Below are 18,413 nucleotides of genomic sequence, written 5' to 3'. Positions count from 1 at the left end.
GAGACATCATAAGGTAGGAGTGTGTGTGTGTGTGTGTGTAATACCACAAAATTTTACTCTGGCATCTAAAAATGGATATTGTTCTTCATCTTCATACTCAAATGAGTATACATACTCACTTAAGTTTTTAATTTTTGATATATACATATATATATGTGGGTTTGCAGGTAGTAAGGTGGAAAGCATATTTTGTTACTACCTAACCCACTCCAGTATTCCTGCCTGGAAAATCCCATAGATGGAGGAGCCTGGTAGGCTACAGTCCATGGGGATGCAAAGAGTCAGACACAACTGAGCAACTTCACTTCACTTCACTTAAAAAGGTAGTAATTGCTTGATGGCAGGAAATCTGCCCTTATTCTTGATGAATTACTCCTCTCATTGCTACTTGATCTGGTATTGGAGTAGGGGTAGAGACAGAGGAGGGAGCCAGTGTTGACATGAGGATAAGTTAATGGGCAGAGCATGGACTCAGGGACTCATGGACTAAAGGGGAAGGACTAGTGCATTTATATTTGGGGGTGTAAGAAGTATTAAGACTTTTGGAGTTAGTGTTTAGAGGTTGTCCAAAAAGACTGGAAAAATTAAACATGGATTCTTAGGATTTTTATTCATACAGGCTACAGAAAGCTTTTTGGAAGGTCATATAAATGCTGAAATATATTTTTAAATGAGTTCTTGAATAATGGTGCTTTGGCATTACCTTAGTGTGACTTCTTCCAGAGACATAAGAAATTGCAATGATTAATCCACAAAAACACACATAACCCTGGAAAGTTAAAATTCTACTAAAAAAGAATGGAAATTATATGTTGCCTCATACAAACACAAAAATAAACATTCAATAAGATTGCAGTTATCACAGAATCTGGGTCTAGATCTAAATTATATTATAAACATTGACTGCATTAATTTCTATTACTCAGAGGTTAGTGGTTTTGATTCTCTACTATCTATATTTCTAGAGAAGCATCTGTTCAGCCACTGGAACCAGGATAATTGCATTCAGATACTCATCACTCAGAACAAAACCTTACATTTTAAAATTATCAAATATTGAAAGTGAGGGAAAAATTGAACATGATCAGCACCTTATCTTGCCATTTAATAGCTCCAGTTAAGGCATTTAGCAATATCACATCCATTTCATGGATGATGTCTATGCCTGCTCTCTATTACTAATTCTTTCAAGTTACTTTGTCTAGTAAAGATTTTATTAATTCACTTATTCCAACAAGGAACAATAAACAGACACAAGTTGCCTGGATTTACAATTATGTAAAGTTTAAAAATAAAATAAAATTAAAAAAAAAAAAAGACCCTCACCATATTACCCCAGAAGCAATTTATCTAGTCTAGAAACTGAACAGGAATTAAACCTCAGGTTCTACCTAGGTTTGTTAACCTAAGCTTGTAGTTTTCCAAATATTTCAAAGTGTGTAAGAAAAACAAAGCTGATATAATTAAATACGTGTACCTGTCCATGTGTTATTTTTCAGAAGGCCTCTGGGATAATTCTCCAAAATTCCAGACCTCTTGGGGTTTATTTCTGATGCAATACTCAGATTTTATCCACTCAATGAGAAAAAAAATTAAGGTATTTGTGTTCTAGTGACTTCACTATTAAAGAAAAATTTTCTAAAGTCACTAAATACCAACAAATTCGTGTCTATTCTTAAATCTTTTGACTTGTTCTAATTGATCTGACATTCTATAACACATGCAGTACTCTACTGGCATTCTGCATAGAGGTTATTCATAAAATTGAAAAATGGAAACTGTCTAGGCACTGATCATAATATATCCCATGAGGAGCTATTTGCAAGCAAGATATTACTTCCTCTCTTACAGAATAAGTGGATAACTTGTAGGCTGCCATCTGCTCACAATTATATCATAAATAATTAAACATTAAAGGACTATTTATTAAAATAAAAATACAAGAATATTTTGTGTTTGCCAGAGAGTGCAAATAAGTTTCATCTCATATACAAATGTCAATCTGAGGTCATGTCTAGGTTCAGTAGGAAAGAATGTTTTGATGGAATAGTAATATCTGCAATGAACACAGACAGGTCAAGTGTCAGAAATTTACTATCCCTGGCATAGACCCTTGGGGGAGATTACAATGGTTTGTGTTAAGTAATAATGGGCAGTTTTCATGCTAGCATAGCAAAACCAAAAGAGGTACTATTGGCGATTTTCCAAATAAGCAATCAAGTGAAGGTCAATGATCAAAATCAGTACTGTTAGACTACATTTAAATTTCCTGGGAATTTACAATCTTCCAATATACTGCTTGAAAAAGTAATAAATCACCATGTTTACAATTATTTGTCCTTGGGGTTTACATGATATGAGCTTAGTCCATCAGTTGTGTTTGACCTAAAAGTTAAATAAATATTTTCTTCAAAAATTTGCTGTAAGATCTATAAGGCAGGCTTCTGTGTTCCATGAATATATATTAATGGAAGAGAGAATAAATAGACAAGCTCCAAATGGGGAAAACACTAAAAGTTTATGAGTGGGTATATGTCCCAAGCAGAACATAGAAAAAAACATTCTGAAATTCATAGTATTTCTGAAGTTTTCTATTTCTTGAGGAAAAGCCAGATCTTAGTGGACAGATTTAAACCTAGAAATACTATTTTTAATAAGTTTAAATATATTAATATGTCTTTTGTAGAATGTTGGAATACCTGGGAATTATCTGGTGAGCCAGTGGTTAGGATACCTCACTTGCATTACAAGGGGCATGGGTTCGATCCCTGGGCAGGAGGCTAAGATCCCACATGCCACATGGTACAGCCAAAAAAGTAAAAGTGTGGAATACAGGTTTCCATTGATGTATAAGTGTTGTTTCTCATGGAAAGACAATTTGTCTGAATCTTTCAGTTTTTACCGTTATTTCAGAAAGTATTACATTTTCCAAAAAAAAAAAAAAAATTTCCCTATACAGACTATATGTTTTATTGTCTCAAATCTAATAAGTTGAAAACAGTCAACACATGAAGATTTTCTTTCAGGCAGACAAACAGACTCCCAGTGTGCTGTCCTTGCAGAAACTTTAACCTTGAATTGACTGTTCTCCAACTCCTGACAAAGCCTGACTGATAGACACAGTCTCCCACAAGCAAGTGGACCATGTGTTCCGTTGCACTAAGCAGAGCATCCTTGACCTCTAGACAACATTGCATTGGTTATAACTTGGAACTCAAGGCCCACTGGGTCAGCGATAAAATTAAGTTGAAGTAAAGATGGCACACGTTATCCTCCTAGGATTCTGACAACAAAGCTCATAGGGAAAATGTATAGACAAGGAGAAATTTGAGCCCACCTCTAATCCACATAATGTTTTTCATCTCTGGGGCCATGTTAACTTCAGAAACTGTAGATGAAATCACAAAAATACATGCCCCAGCTCTCTGCTTTCAATAACCACAAGCCAAAGAGGCTGTGATTTTCCCACTGTAAACTGTCAAAGAGATGGAAGAGGAAGGGCTAGAACTAGATGATCAGAGTCCTAGTCCATGCACTGAGTGTCCCTCAAGAGTATGGCAGGTAAGCTAGAGACCCTAAGATACATCAATAATTACTCAACAGAGTACTTACCGGTAATCTATTTAGAGCCTAGTTCAGTGTGAGGGACCCTAGGGATCAGATGGTGTATAAGACATTGTCAGTTTCTCCATGGCACTCATTGAATATGTAGCAATAGATTGATGCATGAGGCAATCAGAAAACAAAACTTGTATCTTGTTATAATGTTCTCAGTTCATCCCACCCATCTCCCTTGGGTTCCCTGAGGTTGCATGGAGGTATGGCAGGGAAACACTGATGTCTTAAACACACCTTCTTCCTCCTTCTCCAGAATGTCTTCCAAATACTGTTTCATTTGTGGTCTTCTGTGAATTGAATGACAAATAAGTATTTTATTTTCATTTCATTAGGTTCTCACAAGAAACCTGTGAAATAGTGTATTATCCCTATTTGGAAATTCAAATAATATTTGGCTGAGAAATATTGATTACTATATCATGTACCTAGTAAATAGCAAGGCAAGCTCACATCTTTTTGACTCCATTCTTCCAAACTATGATCTCAGTTGATCCTCACAATCACTCTGTGACACGTCTGCCATCTCCACTCTGTCATGAGGAAGTATACATACTTCATTCTTAGTTCGGGTTCAACCAAATCTGATTTTCTTTCTATATCCTATATTCCATTGACACGCTAATACCATCTGTGCTCTCTGACCTTATACAACGAGGTTTTTTGCAATTAGCTTGTTTAGATATAGCACCAAAGTCAAAATGTTTGTCATTTCTACCAGCACCCAAAAAGCCATCTGCTATTGTCTTCTCACATTGTGTGAAAGTAGATGGCTAGAGCTGTGCTTCCCTAGATAATTTCTGAGAATTAATTAGGATTTGACACTCTTTGTGCAGTTAAAAACAAGGATGCCCATGAGATAGGTAATAGCCACATGCCTACTTGTAAATATGGCATTGCGTATGTGTGTACATGCTATCTAAGAGCTACTTTGGCCCCAGGCTGTGGTCTAATGAAAAATTAACACAATATTTTTGTCATCTTGGACAATGTTACTACACTTTTCTTTGCCTCAGCTACTCCACAATAAACTGAAGGTTTAAAATAACTCATGGAATTATCATGACAATTAAGTAAGTGAATTTACACAGACAAATCTATAACGGTGTCTTGCAAATAATAGGAGCTCATTAAACACTGGTTCATTTGCTCTACAAATATTGAGCACCTAAGTGTACTTTGCACCAGACTCAGGGATATAAGATGAATAAGACACACAAACTAGTTGGATGAAGAACCAACGATTTAATGCTGGAACTTCATTACCAGGAATTCCACATTGAAGGATGTCTTGTTTAAGACTCATATCCACAGGTGATTTTCAACTATAATTTTACTCTTTATTGTGGAGAATATACCATGGAACATTTACATTGTTTTAAAAACTGTATTTCTAATTTATTCTGATTTAATTCCCTTTGCAGTTTTTACCTTTCAATTTTATCTAATTTTTATTTAATGACATAGTTTTATTTTTCATTTTTAACTGGTTTTCAACTTTTTATTCCAGAGTTTTAAATCTGATTAAAGGTATTTCTCAGATATTTTCTTTATTTTGATGATATTGCTTATTTTAAATTTTACTTCTTTTATTCAGCTTTTTTACTTCATGATTTATTTTTCTAGGAACAAGGAAGAATGATGGCAATAGAGGAAGAAGGCCACAATGCAAATAAACATAATTGAATTTCATGATCTTATTTAAACATGTAATCAAACTTTTGGCTTCCCTGTTGGCTCAGTGGTTAAAAAAAAAAAAAAATACACCTATCAGTGCAGGAGACATGGGTTCAATCCCCTGGCCAGGGAAGATCCCCTGGAGAAGGAAATAGCAGCCCATTCAAGTATTCTTGCCTGGGAAATCCCATGGACAGAAGAACTTGGTAGCATAGAGTCCACTGGGGTTGAAAAGAGTTGTACACAATTGAGCAACCAAACAAAAACAATGAAACTTTTAGCAAAAGCCTACTTTTGAGAAAAGCTATTCCCAGACAATTATCTGAAATATGAGCAGACTATTCACTTCTGTAAATCAGGTTAAAATTATGGATGCTTGAACCTCACCTCAAATTTATGATTTCATACCTCTGGATAGTGAACTCAGGAACCTGCATTTTAGAACAGATGTTTGTATTTTCACACAATTTGATATTAAGAAAAATGTATCTGCTTAATAATTTTTGTTTTCAGCAAAAAAAAAAAAAAAAAACCCTCAGAATTATTTTCTTTCTTCCAATTTTTTTCCTTGAAGATGTCTTATAAAATCAAATCAACTCTTGAAAAACCCTGTGCAATTGATACTTAACAAACCTGCTTTAGAAACAAGGCTCTCCTACATACTCTGGGTAAGTAACAATTTATGCCCAGTGTGTAGTTTAAAAAAAGAGAGAGAGAGAGAATTTCATTTATTTTATTGCCTTTCTCTTTCTCAGAGGAGGGCAGGGGAACCTAGTTTTTAAAACATAGTACATTTTATTTTAGTACTTACTTGTGAAACTGAACTATAGCAATATGGAGTTTTTCTAAGGCTATCATGGCTGTAGCAAGAAATCAAAATATATGACCTGTCTTCAAAAATCTGCAGTTGCTTCTTTATTGGTATATTTCTAACACAGGCATAGGGACCTCAAGAGTTACAAATCCCTACTCATCACCAGAGGTTTTCTGCTCCCACCCCCACCAAATCTATACTCCACACAGCATTAACAGGGATCCTCTTAAAACCAAGTCAGATCATGTCATTCTTCCTCATAAGACTCACCATCAACACACTTAAAAATCACATTAAAATTATATTTTATACCGTAGTAAGGCCAGGCCCCCTTCCAACCTTCTGATCCTACCTACTACTTTTTTTCATTCTTCTGTCCTCTTTTCTATTTCTCAAACATTTCAACAGGCTTTTGCCTCAGGACATTTGCACCTGCCCTTTCCTCTGTCTGAAACACATCCCTTTCATATTCCCATGACTTACTTCCTCACTTCACTCAGATCTATGCTAGAATGATGTCTCACCAAAGGGTCCTTCTATATTTAAAATAAAACACACACCCTACCCAAACCTATCACTATTTTTTTCTTCAGTCTTTCTCAGCACCGCAGTGTGTCCCACATGGAATGTGTCTTGCGTGTTAAATTGCTTCAGTCATGTCCGACTCTTTGAGACCCCATGAACTGTAGTCTGCCAGACTCCTCTCCATGGGATTCCATGCCCTCCTCCAGGGGATCTTCCCAACCCAGAGAATGAACCCACATCTCTTATGTCTCCTGCATTGGAAGGCAGGTTCTTTACCACTAGTGCCACCTGGGAAGCCCCTGTCCCATATGGAAGGAGGGACTTAACAAATATTTCTCAAATGAATGAAGGAAGGTGTGGATCAATTAATTAATGACCAGTTTGCTCTGTTCAGAAGTCAGAATGCTACCATTTCCTAAAGTAACTAGAGTGTCCTCTGAAAGGGGAAACAGCCTCCTGCAATAGCAGAGGTTGAGTGCCAGAGAACTGATGCTTTTGAATTGTGGTGTTGGAGAAGACTCTTGAGAGTCCCTTGGACTGCAAAGAGATCCAACCAGTCCACCCTAAAGGAAATCAGTCCTGAATATTCATTGGAAGGACTGATGCTGAATGAAGCTCAAACTCCAATACTTTAGCCACCTGATGTGAAGAACTGACTCATTGGAAAAGACCTTGATGCTGGGAAAGATTGAAGGCAGGAGATGGGGGCAACAGAGGATGAGATGGTTGGATGGCATCACTGACTCAATGGACATGAGTTTGAGTAAACTCCGGGAGTTGGTGATGAACAGGGAGGCCTGGTGTGCTGCAGTCCATGGGGTCTCAAAGAGTCGAACATGACTGAGCAACTGAACTGAACTGATGTTATCAAGTTCAGATCCCAAATGTTCTGAAAATGTGTAATTGATGGAGTATGTGAAATTTTATACTATTTCTACAAATCAGAATTTTTAGACCAGCTTTTACTAATGAAGTTGGAACACTTCCTCAAGGAAGGGATTGTATGGAAGGCTTGGGCTTAAATTGTTGGAATTATTTCATGTCTCTGACAGACTATGTGGCAAGGACATTGACTTCCAAAGCTGTAAGATAAAGGTGAATTGTTAGTGTATAGGAATGCAAGGGATTTCTGTGTATTGATTTTATATCCTGAAACTTTACTACATTCATTGATTAGCTCTAGTAATTTTCTGGTGGTGTCTTTCGGGTTTTCTATGTAGAGGATCATGTCATCTGCAAAGAGTGAGAGTTTTACTTCTTCTTTTCCAATCTGGATCCCTTTAATTTCCTTTTCTGCTCTGATTGATGTGGGCAAAACTTTCAAAACTATGTTGAATAGTAGTTGTGAGAATGGGCACCCTTGTCTTGTTCCTAACTTTAGGGGAAATGCTTTCAATTTTTCACCATTGAGGATAATGTTTCCTGTGGGTTTGTCTTATATAGCTTTTATTATGTTGAGGTATGTTCCTTCCATTCCTGCTTTCTGGAGGGTTTTTATAATAAATGGATGTTGAATTTTGTCAAGGCTTTCCCTGCATCTATTGGGATACTCCTATACACTAACAATGAGAAAACAGAAAAAGAAATTAAGGAAACAATTGCATTCACCATTGCAAAAAAAAGAATAAAATACTTAGGAATATATCTACCTAAAGAAACTAAAGACCTATATATAGAAAACTATAAAACACTGGAGAAAGAAATCAAAGAGGACACAAGTAGATGGAGAAATATACCATGTTCATGGATTGGAAGAATCAATATAGTGAAAATGAGTATGCTACCCAAAGCAATCTATAGATTCAATGCAATCCCTATCAAGCTACCAATGCTGTTCTTCACAGAGCTAGAACAAATAATTTCACAATTTGTATGGAAATACAAAAAACCTCAAATAGCCAAAACAATCTTGAGAAAGAAGAATGGAACTGGAGGAATCAACCTGCCTGACTTCAGGCTCTACTACAAAGCCACAGTCATCAAGACAGTATGGTACTGGCACAAAGACAGAAATATAGATCAATGGAACAAAATAGAAAGCCCAGAGATAAATCCAGGCACCTATGGACACCTTATCTTTGACAAAGGAGGCAAAATATACAACAGAGAAAAGACAATCTCTTTAACAAGTTGTCCTGGGAAAACTGGTCAACCACTTGTAAAAGAATGAAACTAGAACACTTTCTAACACCATACACAAAAATAAACTCAAAATGGATTAAAGATCTAAATGTAAGACCAGAAACTATAAAACTCCTAGAGGACAACATAAGCAAAACACTCTCTGACATAAACCACAGCAGGATCCTCTATGACCCACCTCCCAGAATATTGGAAATAAAAGCAAAAATAAACAAATGGTACCTAATTAAAATTAAAACATTTTGCACAACAAAGGAAATTATAAGCAAGGTGAAAAGACGGCCTTCAGAATGGGAGAAAATAATAGCAAATGAAGCAACTGACAAAGAATTAACCTCAAAAATACACAAACAACTCCTGCAGCTCAATTCCAGAAAAATAAGCGACCCAATCAAAAAATGGGCCAAAGAACTAAACAAACATTTCTCCAAAGAAGACATACAGATGGCTAACAAACACATGAAAAGATGCTCAACATCACTCATTATCAGAGAAATGCAAATCAAAACCACAATGAGGTACCATTTCACGCCAGTCAGATGGCTGCTATCCAAAAGTCTATAAGCAATAATTGCTGGAGAGGGTGTAGAGAAAGGCAACCCTCTTACAGTGTTGGTGGGAATGCAAACTAGTACAGCCACTATGGAGAACAGTGAGGAGATTCCTTAAAAAAACTGGGAATAGAACTGCCATATGACCCAGCAATCCCACTGCTGGGCATACACACTGAGGAAACCAGAATTGAAAGAGACACATGTACCCCAATGTTCATCGCAGCACTGTTTATAATAGCCAGGACATGGAAGCAACCTAGATGTCCACCAGCAGACGAATGGATAAGAAAGCTGTGATACATATACACAATGGAGTATTCAGTTTAGTTCAGTTCAGTCACTCAGTCGTCCAACTGTTTGTGACCCCATGAATTGCAGCACTCCAGGTCTCCCTGTCCATCACCAACTCCCAGAGTTCACCCAAAGTCATGTCCATCGAGGCGGTGATGCCATCCAGCCATCTCATCTTCTGTCGTCCCCTTCTCCTCCTGCCCTCAATCCCTCCCAGCATCAGAGTCTTTTCCAATGAGTCAACTCTTCACATGAGGTAGCCTAAGTATTGGAATTTCAGCTTTAGCATCAGTCCTCCCAATGAACACCCAGGACTGATATCCTTTAGAATGTCCTGGTTCGATCTCCTTGCAGTCCAAGGGACTCTCAAGAGTCTTCTCCAACACCACAGTTCTAAAGCATCAATTCTTCAGCACTCAGCTTTCTTCACAGTCCAACTCTCACACCCATACATTATACTGACAAAACCATAGCCTTGGCTAGACGGACCTTTGTTGGCAAAGTAATATCTCTGCTTTTCAATATGCGTTCTAGGGTGGTCATAACTTTCCTTCCAAGGAGTAAGCGTCTTTTAATTTCATGGCTGCAGTCACCATCTGCAGTGATTTTGGAGCCCCCAAAAATAAAGTATGACACTGTTTCCACTGTTTCCCCATCTATTTCCCATGAAGTGATGGGACCAGATGCCATGATCTTCGTTTTCTGAATGTTGAGCTTTAAGCCAACTTTTTCACTCTCCTCTTTCACTTTCATCAAGAGGCTTTTTAGTTCCTCTTCACTTTCTGCCATAAGGGTGGTGTCATCTGCATATCTGAAGTTATTGATATTTCTCCCAGCAATCTTGATTCCAGCTTGTGCTTCTTCCAGCCCAGCGTTTCTCATGATGTACTCTGCATAGAAGTTAAATAAGCAGGGTGACAATATACAGCCTTGACATCCTCCTTTTCCTATTTGGAACCACTCGGTTGTTCCATGTCCAGTTCTAACTGCTGCATATAGGTTTCTCAAGAGGCAGGTCAGGTGGTCTGGTATTCCCATCTCTTTCAGAATTTTCCAGTTTATTGTGATCCACACAGTCAAAGGCTTTGGCATAGTCAATAAAGAAGAAATAGATGTTTTTCTGGAATTCTCTTGCTTTTTCCATGATCCAGCAGATGTTGGCAATTTGATCTCTGGTTCCTCTGCCTTTTCTAAAACCAGCTTGAACATCAGGAAGTTCACGGTTCACATATTGCTGAAGCCTGGCTTGGAGAATTTTGAGCATTACTTTACTAGCATGTGAGATGAGTGCAATTGTGTGGTAGTTTGAGCCTTCTTTGGCATTGCCTTTCTTTGGGATTGGAATGAAAACTGACCTTTTCCTGTACTTTGGCAACTGCTGAGTTTTCCACATTTGCTGGCATATTGAGTGCAGCACTTTCCCGGCCATTAAAAAGAATACATTTGAATCAGTTCTAATGAGGTGGATGAAACTGGAGCCTATTATACAGAGTGAAGTAAGCCAGAAAGAAAAACACCAATACAGTATAATAACGCATATATATGAAATTTAGAAGGATGGTAACGATAACCCTGTATGTGAGACAGCAAAAGAGACAGATGTATAGAACGGTCTTTTCTCTCTATGGGAGAGGGCGAGTGTGGGATGGTTTCGGAGAATGGCATTGAAACATGTATATTATCATATGTGAAACTAATCTCCAGTCCTGGTTTGATGCATGAGACAGGGTGCTTGGGGCTGGTGCACTGGGATGACCCAGAGGGATGGGATGGGGAGGGACGTGGGAGTGGGTTCAGGATGGGGAACACATGTACACCCATGGCTGATTCATGTCAATGTATGGCAAAACCAATACAATATTTTAAAGTAACTAGCCTCCAATTAAAATAAATAAATTAAAATTAACAATAATAATAAATTCCTAAAATGAAAAAAAAAGGTGAATTATGCAGCTCAGCTGCATAAGTAAGAAACTGTGTCACTTAGTGGAGTCTGCCTGACCATTAAGCCAAACTTTACTCTTCAAAAGTTCCCAAAATGTGCATATGCTTTGTTAATAATGCATCTGGCATCAGCACTTCTGATGATTATCGGGAAAGGCTGCACATCTTCCAGGAAGGATCTGTAGTTTATGTCTCAGGAGGACATTTCTAACTTAATATTTACTGCTTAAAATCAGTTCCTCGATTTTCAAGGGCAGAGAGTTAATTCGTTTCTTCTCCTCTGGTTCCCACTAGATGGCTAAGCAGGGAGAAGCCTTGCAGTCTGCACACTTTGAACATTCCCTGATACAGTAGAAATCTAATTAAGCTATAAAAGCCAATGGGGAGCAGGTGGTGCTAACAACTTGCACAGCTTACTGTGTTCAAGGCTACTTCTAACCAAAATCGAAAATTTTGCAAACTAGTATCACTAAAGTATAGGTACACATAAGCAATTGAGTCAGTCCCATGTAACTGACTTCTCAAAATGTACTGCTGCTAAGTCGCTTCAGTCGTGTCCGACTCTGTGCGACCCCATAGGCGGCAGCCCACCAGGCTCTGCCGTCCCTGGGATTCTCCAGGCAAGAACACTGGAGTGGGTTGCCATTGCCTTCTCCATTGTGTGAAAGTGAAAAGTGAAAGTGAAGTCGCTCAGTCACCTCCGACTCGTAGCGACCCCATGGACTGCAGTCTACCAGGCTCCTCCATCCTTGGGATTTTCCAGGCAAGAGTACTGGAGTGGCTTGCCATTGCCTTCTCCGTAAAACGTACTATTAACTCTTATTTCAGATCAGTGAACCCAACAATATGCATATCGTGCCTTAGGTCTGCAAGTTCAGATCCAGTTGCAATCCAGTCATTGTTAGCAAGGCTCAGTCAGGCCAGTGGCTTGGTGCTGGTTGAGATGAGATCATGGAAGATTATGACTGATGTATAGTGTCAGACAGAAATCCAGGACAGCACTACTTCAGTTCAATCTGACAGTTCAATCATTTTTACAACGAAGATGTTTTCATAGTTACAACTACACACTTCTTAAACAAGATGAGCTTGAAGGCAGTTATTCCCAAACTGCAGATGACTAGCTGAGTCAGAATGGCCCACTGGATGTTTTAAAAATATATTCTCTAAGTTTCCAGCCTAGATATTCAAATTCAGCAGATCCCAGCTAGAGCTCAAAAGTATATATTTCTATAAAACTTTCTAGGTGATTTGATATCCGGGCAGGTTTGATTTCAAACTTCAATAAAAAGGAATATTATCTTTAAAGGAAATTTTAATTTTGTTACACTCTGTGGCTTAACTGTAAACAGTATTTATGGGGCTGTATTAATAGAAAACATTTTCTATTTAACCAAAAATTATGACATATCTAAGGTAAAAGGTGGGGATGAAGGAGAAAGCATGTGGGAGTGGGAATGTCATTGGCAGAATGGAGAATACGAAGCTAAACCCTAAAACTGAAAAATCAAAAAAGCAATATAAGCATCCATGTAGAAATATGGAGTTAATTTCCAGAAGAAACAGCTCAAAACATTTAGAATGACTGATTCTAGAGAACAAATATTGGGGATGTGGAGGCAGCAACTATTTTTTTTTTTAATTGTAAACATTGCAGTACTATCTAACAAAGATCAAGTAGAATCTACAAAGCTCCTAGAACTTATCATTGAGAGTAGTTAGACTTCAAGATAAAAGGTCAATTGCAGAAATCAGTTACATTTATATAGTAACAACAAATGATTAGAAATTGGTATTTTTAAATATAATATTTATAAATATGTAATATAAATAAATTTGTAAAATATGAAATTCTTAGTGATAAAGCTAATGAAAATGTGATATAACTATACACTGAAAATTGCAACACACTGCTGAGAGAAATTAAAGAAATCATAAATACATGAAAAAATACATTAGGTTCATGGGTCAGAAGACACAATTGTCAAATGCCAGTTCCCCCCAGATTGATCTGTAATTCAATGTAATACTGATCAAAATTCCAGCAGGCTTTTTTGTGGAAATAATAAACTTATTAAAAAATCAGCACTGAAATAGAAAGGACCTAGATTAGCCAAAAGACTTTGAAAAGGAAAAACAAAGATTCAGAACTAAACTAGCACTACTACTTATAATAAAGCAAGAGTAATCAAAACAGTGTGTTATTGGCCATGCAGATAGAAAAACAGACCAATGTAACAGAATCAAGAATTCAGACATAAGCCAACACACACTGATAATTGATTTTCAACAAAGGTACAAAGGCAATTCAATGGAGAAAGGATCGTCTTTTCAACATATTTTACAGAAACCATGAGATTTTCTTATGCAAAATAATAAAATAAAAAAAAACTTTGATCACATCTTTAACTATGAACAAATATTAACTTGAAATGGTTCACAGAAACTAAAACTATAAATTTTACAAAAGAAACAATTTTGCGATTTTTGCTTAAGCAAATATTTCTTTGAATAACAGCAAGGTCACAATCCATAAAATAACAAACTGATAAATGGGACTTTATCAAATTGAAAAGTCTCCTCTTGAAGAAACAGCAAAATGAATGAATTGAAAAAGCACAGACGTGAGAAAATATTTGCAAGTGATATATCTGATAAAAATACTTGTATCAGAACATGTAAAGAACTCTCAAAAAATAACAAAATAAACAGTCCAATTAAAATGACCAAAATATTTGAATAATCTTTCACCAAAAAGGATATACGTATGAAAAGAACATGAAAAGATGTTTTATATTATTATTCATTAAGAAAATGCAAATTAAAACTAGATAACGTATCACTTAACCCTATTAGAATAGATAAAATTAAAGACAAGCATATTAAGTGTTTGCAAGGTTCTGGAAGAATGAGAACTCTCATCTACTGCTGGTAAGAATATAAAATAACATTTACTTTGGTAAAGAGTTTGGTCATTTTTTAAGTTTCAGCATATGCCTACTATTATGATACACCAATTCCGCTTCTAAGTATTTACCCAAGAGAAGTAAAAGTATGTATCAGCACAAAGTCTTGTACTTAAAACATTCATGGCAGCTTTATTTGTAATAGGTAAAAACTGTAGACAGCCCATAAGTCCATCAACAGATGAATAGATAAATAAATTGTGATAGATCTACACAGTAAAAAGCTATTCAGCAATAAAAATGAATTAACAGTTTATACATGCAACAGCATAGGTGAAATAATTATGTTTAAAGAAAAAGTCAGACAAAAAAGAGTATAGTACATACAGTTTTGTTTTATTTATATAAAAGTCCAAGAAATAGGTGACAGAGAAAGATCACTAGTTGCCTGGAAATAGGGACAAGGGAAAGAGGTGTAATGGTCAATTTTATCTGCCAACTTGACTGGGCTACAAAGTGCCTTAACATTTGGTCAAGCTTTCTTCTGGGTGTGTCTGAAAGAGCGTCTCTGGACAAGAGCAACATTTGAATTGGTAGCCTGCATAAAGAAGATTGCCCTCCCTAATGTGGATGGGTCTCATTAGTCAACCAAAAATCTGAATAGAACAAAAAGGGTGAACAAGAGAAAACTCCTCCTGCCTAAGTGTATGAGCTGGGACATTAGTCTTTGCCTGGCTTTGAACTCAAACAGAAATGTCAGCTCCTCTTGTGCTGTAGCCTCCAGCCTTCAGACTGGAGATTAACCATTCAGTTCAGTTCAGTTCAGTCACTCAGTCGTGTCCGACTCTTTGCAGCCCCATGAATCGCAGCACACCAGGCCTCCCTGTCCATCACCAACTCCCGGAGTTCACTCAGACTCATGTCCAGTGAGCCAGTGATGCCATCCAGCCATCTCATCCTCTGCCGTCCCCTTCTCCTCCTGCCCCCAATCCCTCCCTGCATCAGAGTCTTTTCCAATGAGTCAACTTTTCACATGAGGTGGCCAAAGTACTGGAGTTTCAGCTTTAGCATCATTCCTTCCAAAGAAATCCCAGGGCTGATCTCCTTCAGAAAGGACTGGCTGGATCTCCTTGCAGTTCAAGGGACTGTCAAGAATCTTCTCCAACACCACAGTTCAAAAGCATCAATTCTTTGGCGCTCAGCTTGCTTTGTGGTCCAACTCTCACATTCATACATGACTAGTGGAAAAACCAGAGCTTTGACTAGACAGACCTTTGTTGGTAAAGTAATGTCTCTGCTTTTCAATATGCTATCTAGGGTGGTCATAACTTTCCTTCCAAGGAATAAGCGTCTTTTAATTTCATGGCTGCAGTCACCATCTGCAGTGATTTTGGAGCCCAGAAAAATAGTCTGGCACTGTTTCCACTGTTTCCCCATCTATTTCCTATGAAGTGACGGGACTAGAGGCCATGATCTTCGTTTTCTGAATGTTGAGCTTTAAGCCAACTTTTTCACTCTCCTCTTTCACCTTCCTCAAGAGGCTTTTTAGTTCCTCTTCACTTTCTGCCATAAGGGTGGTGTCATCTGCATATGTGAGGTTATTGATATTTCTCCTGGCAATCTTGATTCCAGCTTGTGCTTCTTCCAGCCCAGCATTTCTCATGATGTACTCTGCATAGAAGTTAAATAAGCAGGGTGACAATATACAGCCTTGACGTACTCCTTTTCCTATTTGGAACCAGTCTGTTGTTCCATGTCCAGTTCTAACTGTTGCTTCCTAACCTGCATACAAATTTCTCAAGAGGCAGGTCAGGTGGTCTGGTATTCCCATCTCTTTCAGAATTTTCCACAGTTATTGTGATTCACACAGTCAAACGCTTTGGCATAGTCAATAAAGCAGAAATAGATGTTTTTCTGGAACTCTCTTGCTTTTTCCATGATCCAGCAGATGTTGGCAATTTGATCTCCAGTTCCTCTGCCTATCTAAAACCAGCTTGAACATCAGGAAGTTCACGGTTCACGTATTGCTGAAGCCTGGCTTGGAGAATTTCAAGCATTACTTTACTTTACATTATGTCTTCTGGTTCTCAGTCCTTTGGACTCAGACTGGAACCACATCATTGAATCTCCTGGGTCTCCAGTTTGCCAACCTGAGACCGTGGGACTTCTCAGTCTCTATAACTGCACAAGCCAATTCCTTATAATGTATACCCTATTGATTCTGTTTCTCTGGAAAATCCTGACTGATACAAGAAATAAAAGGAGGTCTTAAAGGGGGCAACAACCAACCTATGGATGTGATGGATATGTTCACTGACTTATTTGTGATGCTGATTTCATGGGTATATACATTAGTCAAACATCAAATTGTACATTTTAAATATGTGGAGTTTATCATATGTCAATAAAGTTGTTAAGAATTAATTTATAAATCAGGATATAAAAAAGAACAAATCAGACTATGAAAATGTTATAACAGAGTTACATATAAAGTACCATGGGATCCCAGAGGAGAAAAGATTGAACACCTACCTATTGACTGTAGGTATTGAGGACAACTCACAGCAAAAATGAGGCTGTAGTGTACGTATCTTTGATCCCAACATCCCCAAGATCTTTATCTATTTTGCCTTTTCTTCCTTCCTACCTGTATGTTAAGTCTTCTCACTAGAATGCCTTGATTTCAAGTTTGGGCTCTAAAGTTGCATGGCCTCTAACCAGTTAGATAGCCATCACCCAACAGGCTAGACAAACTTTCACTCTTTAGTTCTGGAAAACAGGCACATTATGTGACATCTCTCAACAACAATATCCTTATTTATACGATCAGGAACATAGTGGTACCTGGTTCCTAGGTCTTCTCTAATGGTTCAGTGAGATAAGAATGTAAAGGTCTTAGCACAGTCCCAGAACACTGAATAGTGTTAGTTGCTTGTATCCACCCCAGCCTTCCTCCAACTATCTACCTAGATGAACTTCTTCAAATTTTAGTATGATTGACTAGCTCTCTAATTCACCATTTGCTCTCTTTCTAACTTGGAGTGGTAAGTTCATATCTTGCTCTTTTTTCTGCTGGGCTCTATTCTGCTTTCCCTTCTAAGTCCTACTCCCCACCCTGTCTTTGCAGTGAGAACTAATTAAAAGCCCTCTGAATTATTCAGTATTTGACAAATACATATAGTATGGAATCCTAATCGAGCTTTAAAATAAAAAGTGCCTGTAAGTAATTTATTGCTAAGCTCAACATTGGCCAGAGCTTGAATAGATAAATGCAAAATTACCCTTGGTGATTCTTATGAAGACATATGTAAATACAGAAATGTGCATAGCACAATTATTGAATATTTAAAATCATTTTGCCCATTACTAATGAATGACTGGCCACAATAAATTGCACACTCAAAATCAATAAACTGAGGATATTTCACTCTGAATCACAAAAGAGATAGGGGATTTATTTCCCCACATTTCATGGTGTGCCTTCAGGAAGCTGTTAAAGGATTTGGCAATATTGAATTTGAAAACTAACTGTGGAGGATGAGGAGAGAAATGCACATTCTCCCAGGTTTGGCCTCAGGTCCTTGCCTTGATCACTCCTGCAGAACTACAAAATGGACAAAGTCTAAGTTAGGGGTTTCCAGCATCTCTTTTGTTATAACCTCATCTCTGTAGTTCTTTCTTATTTTTCTTATTGCCTACCTTCTCCCTCCAGAGCTCAGGAGTTTATAAGCTTTTAACTTGTCTTCAGAAAAAAAAAAAAAAAAAAAAAAAACTGATATTTTTAGCCCCTTTAATTTCAGTGTGAACAAGGCTTAATGTCTGATCCCTTTAAGATAGTTTGCATTTTTTAAAGTTTTTTTTTAATGTGGACCATTTTAAAAGTCTTTATTGAATTTGTTACCATACCGTTTCTGTTTTCTGTCTTGATATTTTGTCCATGAGGCA

The sequence above is a fragment of the Bubalus bubalis genome, chromosome 16, assembly GCF_019923935.1.
Source record: "Bubalus bubalis isolate 160015118507 breed Murrah chromosome 16, NDDB_SH_1, whole genome shotgun sequence".
NCBI lineage: Eukaryota > Metazoa > Chordata > Mammalia > Artiodactyla > Bovidae > Bubalus > Bubalus bubalis.
Note: the sequence above shows the minus strand (reverse complement) of the source record.